The following is a 12,011-nucleotide window of genomic DNA, read 5'->3' as shown; positions in this document are numbered from 1 at the left end:
CAAGGAAGGAGAAGAAGAAGAGAAAGCAAGCCTCGTCTCTAGTATCCCTTGGAGCATTGGTGGTGGCCGAAATTCTTCATCCTTGAAGAAATTTATTGTGGCCGAAATCTAGAAGAAAGAAGGAAGGTGGAAAGGTGGTTCTCATCTTGGAAGATCGTTGCCCACACAACGCCCGAGGTTAGAAGAGGAATACGGTAGAAGATCAAGAGGTCTTTGTCTTCAAAAGAAAGGTATAACTAGTAATGTATTTCCGCATCATGCTAGTTTTAGTTCTTTGTAAAAATACCAAATACAAGAGGCATGTGATTCTAGTATTTCGAATTTATTTTCGATGTTGTGTTCTTTTGTTTTTCTTTTTCCTTGTGATTTGATTGTTTTTTTCGGTTGACCTAAAGTTATTTAAGGAAATTAAATATTAGCTTTCCTTAAAAGGCTTTGTTTAGTCGGTGGTGGTTGCTCCCATATCCAAGAAGGTCATGTGCCTCGCCACGTCAATACTGGAAGCTAATTTTAGAAATTAATATTTAATGAAATTAATAACCTAGGTGATTTGGATCGAAAGTGTTAAGTTCTGCAGGAGATCCAAGTCTAAACCTAAAAGAACAAATAAATTAAACTTTGGATTAAACGTGTTAAGTTCCGCAGGCGATCCAAGTTTAATTTAAAAGAACACATGGTAACTAGGAAAAGGTTCAGACCTTTGTATAAAATTTTTGTACAGTGGAACCATTATATTTTCCAAGTAGCAACCAACACTTGGACCCCTGGAAGCTATTGACATGGCCTCCAAATCTGATCCTCACTACAATGGCTCGATGAGGCACTTGTCTAAGCGCTCGAACCTAGTCTGAGCGCCTGGAGTCCGAGCGCTTGGACAAGTCAACTTTGTGTTGACTTGACCGACCACTTAGGTGATTTTTCGTCCATCTAGAGTTGAGCTCACCCAAACCCAACTCTGGCCTTCTCCTCGAGCAGACTTCATTCCCGGTTTCTTGTCCCTTGGAAGTGTCACGTGCATCCTTCTTATCTACCGGTGTACTCTTCTGTAACTTCTCGTCCCTCAGATACATCAAGTCTGTCGACTCACTTCTTGTGCCATCCTTCTTATCCACTACGTCTTTTGCTCTACTTTTTGTATTCCTAAGTCCCTGCACACTTAGACACAAGGTATCAAATATGCAGAGCCTAACTTAATTTGGTTGATCACTTCAAAACTCACCCAGGGTATTTACAATCTCTCCCTTTTTGATATGAACAACCCAAGTTAAGTTAGAGTTAAACAAAAATAAAATAATTTAAAGAAGTAAATGAAGTGTACAATTATAACAAAAATTTTGTAATAAAAAATGTAAACCTCCCCCATAACTTAATTCATATTTTCACCCTTTAATCATATCAAAAACATGTTATGGAAAAATATTAAAAATAGTTAGAAAAATATTAAAAATTTTCTAGGAGTTAAAAATAGAATTTTCAGTAATATACCTTTTTATCAAAATTTATTTTCAAAGAAATAATTTTTATTAATTAATTATCTATTTGGGTAAAAAAATTTTAAAAAATATTTATATTTAGAAAAATCTTGAATATTTTTGTCCATATCAATAATTATTAATCTAAGTATGACAAAAAATTTCATACATTGTATATGATACGAGTTATAGTGAGTGGACCCAGGAGATGATGTGATGGTCAAAGTCAAGGTGATATGGTAATCAAAGTCAATGGAGGAGAACATCTCCTCATCTGGTTCTGATTGGCTGTTCAGTGCTAGGGCTCGTCGAATGAGCCTGGTCGGATTCTAAGCCAGGCAAAAAAAGGTCGACCGACCCTTAAGCCGGTTGAACATAAGGGTTTTAGTGCTTCACTTTTGAACTAAAGAAATAGTGTGCCTAGTCACTCAATAGCCAATCGAGTTTAAGGACGGTCGCCCTTATAGGCCGGCCGGAATAGCCAATCCACCATCAAAGGGAGGGTCAAACTCATTACTCTGTAGGAGCCTCTCTATATACTTGGTGTTGAGCCATATACATGTCACGTGATACTTCAAATTATTATTCATTGAAAACCCTTATTAATTCAAGAGAAGAGATGTAATATAGGTCCCAAGTCGTATTTTTCCAAGGAGAACTAATAAGTGTGTAAATTGTAGATTCAAAACTATTTTTGGGTTTTCTAATGGAAGTGGTTGTGAATAAACTTGAATTATTGATCTATCAGAATTAAAGTTCCAAACTAAAAATAGGAAAAAAATGCAATTCGTGTATTTCATTGAATTTTAAACTAAGGAAAAACAGATTTACTTATTCCAATTGTAAATTCCTAGCTACAGAGTATAGATTGAATGCAAATTTCAACACTCGAATTGTAGCTACTTACAAAACAGAAATTGAACTCAAATTTCATCTACCCAAGTGCAGAAATCAAATAGTAAACTGAAACTACAATGAGGGAAATGTGCAACTTGCAGTAAGAAATGCATAAGAAGCTAACCAATGAATCTATTGCAGTAAAAAGGAACTAAGCATTAGATCTAACAATTAAATCCCAAATCTAAATGAAGAAAACATTCCACAAACTCATATCACTGATCTAATTCCTTCTCCCTGTCGTCACACAGAGATGCCTTTGGAAACGCCTTTCAAGCAATCGACGAAGAAGATCCGAACTCCCAACTAGTAACTAGATGACACTCACAACTCTTGGGAACCACCCTTCAAACTTGCAAACAACTGAAAATCTCAGCACATGATGAACAGAGGGTTGAAATCTGGAATAGCTAGTTTTGATCGATTGATCTGATCGATTCAAAAATTACGGATGAATTCAGAGATGAATGGAGTCGGAGATACCGAGAAAATGCCACCGGCACCTCTGTTGGATGATGGAAGCTAAGATCGGGGAAACACCCTCTGATCTGTGTAGGCAGTGGAATGCAGAAATCAAGATTGCGGACAGGGAAAACACCTCCTGTCACACTCTGATCCTCGGACACCAGTTGCTGGTTGCTCAGATTTCACCATCAATGAAGGAATCTGGATCTCAGATCTAGAAGTGGAAAGGAGCTTGCGACCGCACTTGAAACAACGATGACACGGTGAACAGTAGTGCAAGCCACTGTTCATCCGTGATTTCTTTGGGTTTTATACCATGGCTTGAACCGAGAATTGTAGTTGGTTTAGGTTTGGCTAAATGGAGAATTTAGGGATTTAATGTAGGGGTTTGACTTGGGCTGAGCACAATGGATTTGCTCCTTTAGACGAGTTGCATCAATTTGGTGGAACTTCTTTTGGAATTGGGTTGCTCCCTCTTGAATTGACTTGACTCAATCAAATCATGTATCAATTCAACATTCTACAAGACAAATTCAAATTATGAGGACTAAATCATGAATTAAGAGATACAAATCATCATAAAGCTCATATCAGTCCTTGCTTTGTAAACATGATGAAAATTGTAATTTAAAACACACAAATGTATAGAGACCACCAAATAACAACCCAAAAATAATATGTCTAATCATTTCTTATCAAATCCCCCACACTTATTCTTACACGTCTCGCGCAAGTGAACAAAACTAAAGAAACAACTAAGGTTGTACCCCCTAACAATTCTCATTCATATTCAGAAGATTACAAAAGAAAGTTACCTAAAATTATCAAGTTTAGAAACTCAAGCATTCATGAACTCCCTTCTTACTTTGGTTAACCACATAATGATTTCATCTACATGAATAAAATAATAATGATAACACAACTAATTCTGACAAGGTAATTTTGAGTGGCTCTCATCCTAATTTCAATTTCATGCAATAGTAAAGATCACTCAAGCTACTCATGGTAAAAGCACTACCATATGCTTGCTTCTCATCTGATTTTCGCCACTATCTCAAAGATCAAGTTGTGACATTATGAAGATTTTATGGCAATTGTAGAGGAAGAAAAATCAGGATCAAATGAGAAAATTAAAGTTGGAAGAGCAACAAAGAAAACTCAGTTTGGGAATAGTGGAGGAAAGATCTGGAAACCAGGATGCTATGATAATGATTTTTGGCCATGGCAGCAATCTATAATAGCTAGAAGAGTTTAACATAATCAAATTATGCATTTTCATTTTGAAACTCAGTGTTGTAGCAGATGTAGGATCGAAAAGAATTTAGATATCTCCACGATGACATGATATTGTCCACTTTGGGCCTAAGCCCTCATGGTTTTGCTCTTGGGCTCTCCCCAAAAGGCCTCAAGCCAATGGAGATATCTTTTCTCTTATAAACCCATGATCTTTCCCATGTGTTTCCAATATGGGACTATGTTTGCAACCTTGCAACCCCAACAATCCCCCCCTCAAACAAAGGACCATAGGCTTCCCACGTCCGATCCTCGACCCACCAGGTCTTCCTGCCACTCGGTTTACCCGACCTACTAGGACTTCCTGCCCCTCGGTCAACCCGACCTACTAGGACTTCCTGCCCCTCGGTCCACCCGACCTACTAGGACTTCCTTGCCTAGCCGCAACTAGGACTTCCTGCCTGGTGTCTGGTCCTCTTGATCCGAACATAGGAGCCCCCACTTTCTTTATTCGAGGTCAATATTGTACTCACATGGTTCAATCAGACCATAACTCTTTTGCATAGTCGGTGGTTAAACCTTCTAGCAGTCCGGGCTCTGATACCAATTGTAGGATCGAAAAGAATTTAGATATCTCCACGATGACATGATATTGTCCACTTTGGGCCTAAGCCCTCATGGTTTTGCTCTTGGGCTCTCCCCAAAAGGCCTCAAGCCAATGGAGATATCTTTTCTCTTATAAACCCATGATCTTTCCCATGTGTTTCCAATATGGGACTATGTTTGCAACCTTGCAACCCCAACAGCAGATTGCACCTAAGAGGCTCTCCAATAAGAAAATAACCACTAACCTCCACTTCTATTTTCAGAATTTAGCTTCTCATCTTCATTATAAATCTTATGGCACAAGATTTCACTTTTCAGTTGACAGATCTTCAGCTTCAGATTCACTTCTGTTAATTCTAAGATCTTGCAATCTTGAATCTCTGATATATCCTTCTTTAGTTTCAAATTTTGACCCCCTTACAATCTCAGTTCAAACTTTGAGTTTAATCTTCATCAAGGATCTCATTTAACATACAATCCATAGTAGAGCTCAAACTTTAACTTCTACCTGCTACAATTATAATCCAAAACCTAAATTCAGAATTGGTTTTCAGCTTCCAGTTCCCAACTTTGTGTTTCTATTTTGTATCCAATTCTCAGTCTAAAAATCTTGTAAACTATAGAGAAGCAAAATCATCATTTAACAATGCTTGAACAACAACTGCATTATAATTTTTCAATGATCCAATGGCTCTAAACACCATGTAGCATAAAACTTGCAGGTTTCCAGAATTTTTGTACAGCTTCCTAACTTTGTGCCAACTAGTCATCATTTAGCCATCAAAAACTCCAATTCCTTTTCACTTAGCCTCTTAAGATCCCTATCAATTCATTCTTCAAAGATTTCCAGGTTTTAGCAACTCTAGCTTGTCATAACTCCTATTCCAAAATGGCACAGAAATGATTCATTAGCAGAAATTCTATAATTTCTTTCTTTTCTGATCTTCTTTGAATTTTCGGCCAAACATTAAACTTTAACCTTCAAAAGGCTATCTTCTTTATCATCCAATCACAGTTAGTTTGCCCTTCAATTCCTTCCAATTGGAAAGATCATTATGCCCATTTATGCAATTCTGCAAAATTCAAAACAGAATTCACTTTCAGCATTTGCCTTCTTCTTTGCATTCTGATTTGTAACTTTAATACCTTCCATTCAAAAGCACTCATCACATTTCATTCACTCAACACTTGTATCCATTGAAGGAGTCGAATTCAATGCATGGGGCAACATTTAGCTTTTGTTTTTAAATTTCTGCCCATGAATTTCCATATTTCAACATTTCTTCATTTCTTCCTTTCAGATTACTGCCCTTGTCTCCATTTTTTTTTTCAAATCTTAGATCATGCTCCGGAGTTCTTCTTGAATGGAATAGTACTTCACCTATCCATTTGTCTTCGTTCCTGCAGACTTATCACTAACTTTTATTCACTATTTTCACTATTTCTGGATTCACTATTTTAGAGTTTCTGCATTTCAGTTTCTAGAGTTTGTAGAGGTCATGGAAAGGCTGAAATATCCATTTGTCTCTACATCCTATAAGACTTCTGAATTTTGACACCCCATTGATACAAAATTCTACATTTATGAATTTCCAGCTTCTACACCAATTCAATTTGTTTCCTAGTAACTATCAGTAACTTCTTTCATTTTTGCATTCTTCTTCAACTTTAACTCATTCTGTTTATCCAGTAGATCCCATAATCACTCAATGACATAAATTATTTGAGCTTCAACAATGATCAGATTTCAACATTTTTGAATTTCCCAGCATTTCTGAATCTTCCAGCACTAATCAGATTCAATTATGCTCACTTTCTAGCTGCTGATATAAACTCCATTCTTCACTTTCTCTACTTCAATTTAAGTTCTTAAACTAGCCAAGCATTTTCAGAACCTATAGCAGTATCAATTTCTGGAATTCATTAGCATTAGCATTCCACATTTTGCTCATAAAATTACTGCTAAAACAATGTCTCAGATTCAATCAGTTTCAGAAATTCAGCTCTTCATTAGCATTCCATCAGTAACATTCCAAGATAACTGCACCACAGTAATTTTCAGATTTAGCATTCTCAAAACCTTCTCCCAACATATGTCTCCTAGAATTTTAAGTGTATCCCCATAGTATCAAATCCCACAATTCAAAGCTATCGAAACTTGTTCTAGACATGATCAAGATTAGGTAATGGTTAAGTTTAGCATAGAATGATAAAAGCCATTATTCATTCTCAACAGATTTTTCAGCATCAGAATTGTATCAACATTTCTGCAAAACTTCAAAACCCCCTCTAGAAATAGTCAAAACAACCATCTTAATCCATTGCACTCCCAAATCTTGAACCATTCTTGAATTGTAACTTGTGCACACTTAATCTAACATTTAACTCCAATGCACTCAAACTAAAATTCTGGCTATTAAAGAAATGCATCAAATTACTCCAAAAACTCAAAAACACTAAACTCTTCCCCCACAATCCTTTGTCCGTCCCGGCCAAAATAAAATCATCACATAACATCCGAAGTATCCACATCCCAAGAAAATACAACATGAAAAAAGATAAAGGATATGATGATTCATGAAAAGAAATTAGCAAATACAAGGGGAAAATGTAAAAATGGAATAACCTTCATAAAAATGACTCAATCTCTGATCGAGTGGTTGTTAAAAGACTTAAAGCAAGTTCTAGAGTAACAAAAATCACAAGTACATCACACAATAAGGCTCAAACCTCACTAGGTAAACAAAAGTCATCATCTCAATTATCAATCTAGAATCCATCACTAAGTGATAACTCTAGCAATCCAAGAATCCATTCATACAACAAAGTCCCAAAACTTAACGTGCAAATTTACCTTGCTTTTAAAATCTCTAAAATGATATAAAGAAGTGTAAAGGGGGTTCAATTTTTTCCTAACCCCGAAATTAACAAGTTTTATGTGATGATATTTACAATGAAATGATCATGCATAAAGAAACAATAATTGCAATGAAAAATTTATTCTCAAAATGCAAATTATTATTTGTGAAAACAAAATGATTTATAAGAAAATGAAGAAGTTATTCATGCCACCAAATAAAGAAATGATATTCAGAATAACCGACGTCATTATTTTCAAACATAAAGACTACCGAAATGAACTAGAGAGTTATTCATACAAGAAGTAAAGAAATGGATATCTACAATGACAAATAAATATGAGAAATAACAAAACTCCCTTTCAAATTGGGTAGGTAGCACCAATGTTGTTCACTTTTTGCATCACCACTCCATTGCTACTTTCATGGAATATTTTAAGTCGATGCCCATTAACTTTGAAAATTCGGTCAGTAGACTCCTCCTTTATTTCAATCACTCAATAGGGAAAAATGATAGTTACACTAAAGGGTCCTTCCCAACATGATCTCAACGTACCTTTCATCAATTTAAGGCGAGACCTACATAAGAGCACTTTATCACCAATATGAAATTCCTTACTCACAATGCGCTTATCATGACAATTCTTGGTCCTCTCATTGTAAATCCGTGAGTTCTTATATGCCTCCAGTCCAATCTCCTCAAGCTCTTGAAGTTGCAACTTCCTTTCCTCTCCAACTGTAGTAGCATCAAAATTACAAGCTTTAACTGCCTAATAAGCCCGATGTTCAATCTCCACTGGAAGATGACAAGCTTTTTCATACACCATCCTGTATGGAGACATCTCTATAGGGTTCTTGAAAGCAGTCCTGTACACCCACAATGCATCATTCAATCTCTTGCTCTAGTCTTTCCCATTAGGTCTCACAGTCTTTTCCAAAATTGCCTTTACTTCTTTATTGGACAACCTCAGCTTGCCCATTTGTTTGGGGGTGATAAGGAGTGGCAACTCTATGTGTAACCTCGTACTTGCTTAACAAAGCTTTCATGTGTCTGTTATAAAAATAAGACCCTTGATCACTAATGATGACCCCTGAGTACTCTAAATCTGCAAAAAATGTGTGACCTAACAAAGCTAACAACAATTGAAGAATCATCAGTCCTGGTGGGAATGACCTCCACCCATTTGGAAACATAATTAACTGCCAATAAAATATAAGTAAATCCAAAAGAAACAAGAAATGAGCCCATAAAGTCAATACCTCAAACATAAAAAATCTCATAAAATAATATGAAATGTTGAGGCATTTCATTTCTAGGTCTTATGTTCCCAGTTTGTTAACACCTATCACATGATGTATAAAAAATATAAGCATTACGAAAAAGGGTAGGCTAATACAAACCATACTTTAATACTTTTCTAGCAGTCCTTTATTGTAAAAAATACCCCCCACACTCAAATGAATGATAAAAAGTAAGTACAGACTGAAACTCATAATCAGGTATACATCTTCTAATGATCTGATCATTACAAAATTTCCATAAGGATCATCCCACACAAAATTTTACATCACTTTTTAATTTGTTCTTTTGAGTTTTTGAAAATTGTGCAGGAAAAACATGAACTAATAAAAAGTTTACCATATCTGCATACCAAGGTGACTCACCATACAGCTAAAATAGTTGTTCATCCCGAAAATCATCATCTATAGCTGTGTGATCCACATCTCCTTTAATCCTGCTCAAGTGATCTGCAACTAAGTTCTCTTTTCCACTCCTATCATGTATCTCTAAATCAAATTATTAAAGAAGCAGCATCCATCTAATCAATCTAGGCTTGACATCCGACTTCTTAAGGGGGAACTTCAAAGCTCCATGATCAGAAAATACAACCATGTGAAAATAAAGTAAATATAATTTGAATTTATCCAAAGCAAAAACAATAGCAAGAAGCTCTTTTTTGTCATGGTATAGTTTGCTTGAGCTAAATCCAAGGTCTTTGAACCATAACAGATCACATGTGGTGCTCCATTTACTCTTTGTGCAAGTATAGCTCCTAAAGCAAATTTGAAGCTGTTAGAGTGTATACTAAAAGCCTAGCTTTTGGTCAAAATGTCTACATTTATATGATAAGTGTATTTGTCCAATTAATTTATATTGTAGATAACATGGTGTGTGGTGTCACACACAGAAGATCATGTTATCGGTTCTTTATAGATTATAAACAGTAGCTCATGACTAAGATGAAAATGAACAAATCATTGGAATAGTCGTAGTGTAATTTGGTATTAGTTTATCTTAACTATAAAATTACACTAGTACACTTTGAGTGTATTGAGTTGGACCATTTAAGGAAAGTTCTTTTTGTGCTGACTTAATAAAAGAACAAGACCTTAGTTATTATGGAAGTGTGTGCTCTTAATCCTAATATAATAGCAAACACATATATTTAATATTCATTTCTTTAACTTATCAAAGGGTGAGATTTAGCTTGATAAATCAATAGGCCCGATAAATTATGAAATGATATTACTTATAGTATGTGTTGTTGATTATAGAAGGAAACTGTGTCCTAGGAATCTAGGTTGATAATGTCCCCAAGAGGAGCTCATAAGGATTGTCATGTTAAACCCTGCAGATGGACTTAGTCCTACATGACAATAAGGTTGAGTGGTATTACTCTTGGACTAAGATATTAATTAAAGAGAGTTGTTAGTAACTCATTTAATTAGTGGACATTCGACATCTTAAACACAGGGAGACTAACACACTCATAATAAGAAGGAGCCCAAAATGTAATTTGGGATTGGTGTGGTAGTTCAATAATAATTCTTTAGTGGTATGAATTATTATTGATGAAATTAAGTTGAGTGTTCGGGGTGAACGCGGGAAGCTTAATTTGATCGGGAGACCAAAACCAATTCCTCCCCTCAGTCCCTATCATAGCCTCTTGTATATAGAGAATTATACCCACCGCATACCCACCTCCTACCCACCCTTAGGTGGCCGGCCAAGCAAGCTTGGAGCCCAAGCTTGGGTCGACCAAGCCAAGGGTTGAGTCAAGATGAGGGGCCAGCCATAGCTTGGAGTCCAAGCTTATTGTGGCCGACCCTAATAAATATAAAATGATTTTATTTTAAATCTTTTCTTATGTGGATATCATGGTTTTAAAAGAGAGAGTTTAAAATTTAAATCTTTCCTTTTATAGTTTTCTACAAAAGATTAAGTGAAAGATTTGATATCTTTCCTTATTTGTAGTTAAAAGGAAGATTTTAATTTTTGATAAAACATTCATTTTTTTGTAACCATGTTCATGATTTAAAAAGAAAGTTTTAAAATTAAATATTTCCTTTTATAAGTTTCTACAAAAAATTAAGAAAAGATTTGATATCTTTCCTTATTTGTAGATTGAAAGGATGATTTTAATTTTAGAGAAAACTTTTCTTTTTGGAAATCATCCACATGTTTTAATAGAGAAATTTTAATTTATAAAATTTCCTTTTATAACCAACCATGTGTTGGTTGCTACTCGGAAAACCTATAGGTTCCACTGTACAAAAATTTTGTACAAAGGTCTGAACCTTTTCCTAGCTACCATGTGTTCTTTTAAATTAAATTTTGGATCGCCTGCGGAACTTAACACGTTTGGTCCAAAACTTAATCTATTTGTTCTTTTAGGTTTTGACTTGGATCTCCTGCGGAACTTAACACGTTCGACCCAAGTCTCCTTAAGTTATTAATTCCATTAAATATTAATTTCCATAAAAGGTTCCCAGTACTGACGTGGCGAGGCACATGACCTTCTTGGATATGGGAGCAACCACCACCGACTAGACAAAACCTTTAATAGAAAGCTAATATTTAATTTCCTAAAATAACTTTAGGTTAACCAAAGAGAACAATCAAATCACAAGGAAAAGAAAGAAACAAAAGAACACAACTTCGAAAAAACATATTCGAAATACTAGAACGTAAGCCTCTTGTATTTGGTATTATTTCCATAAATAACTAGCATGATGCGGAAATAGAAATTACTAGTTATACCTTGTAGAAAAACCTCTTGATCTTCTACCGTATTCCTCTTCTAACCTCGGACGTTGTGTGGGCAACGATCTTCCAAGATGAGAAACCACCAACCACCTTCTTCTCCTCCAAGCAAGGTTCGCCACAAAGAAAAGCTTTACCAAGGAGAAAACCAAAATACTAACCAAGCTCCAAGAGATGCTAGCTTTCTCTCCTTCTTCTTCTTCTTCTCCGAGTAGTATCCGCCCACCACAAGAACTCCAAGGAGGAGAGAGAGGTTCGGCCACCACAAGAGGAAGAGAGGGAGAGGATGGCCGGCCACACCAAGGAACAAAAGAGGGAGAGAAAATAATAGAGGTTGTGTCTCATGAAGGCACCCTCACCCCTTCTTTTATATTCCTTGGCCTAGGCAAATTAGGAAATTTAATTACAATAAAATTTCCTTAATTTTCCTTGACA

The sequence above is a fragment of the Zingiber officinale genome, chromosome 1A (assembly GCF_018446385.1).
Source record: "Zingiber officinale cultivar Zhangliang chromosome 1A, Zo_v1.1, whole genome shotgun sequence".
NCBI lineage: Eukaryota > Viridiplantae > Streptophyta > Magnoliopsida > Zingiberales > Zingiberaceae > Zingiber > Zingiber officinale.
The sequence above is the reverse complement of the archived record's forward strand: the minus strand, read 5'-3'. Positions refer to the sequence as shown.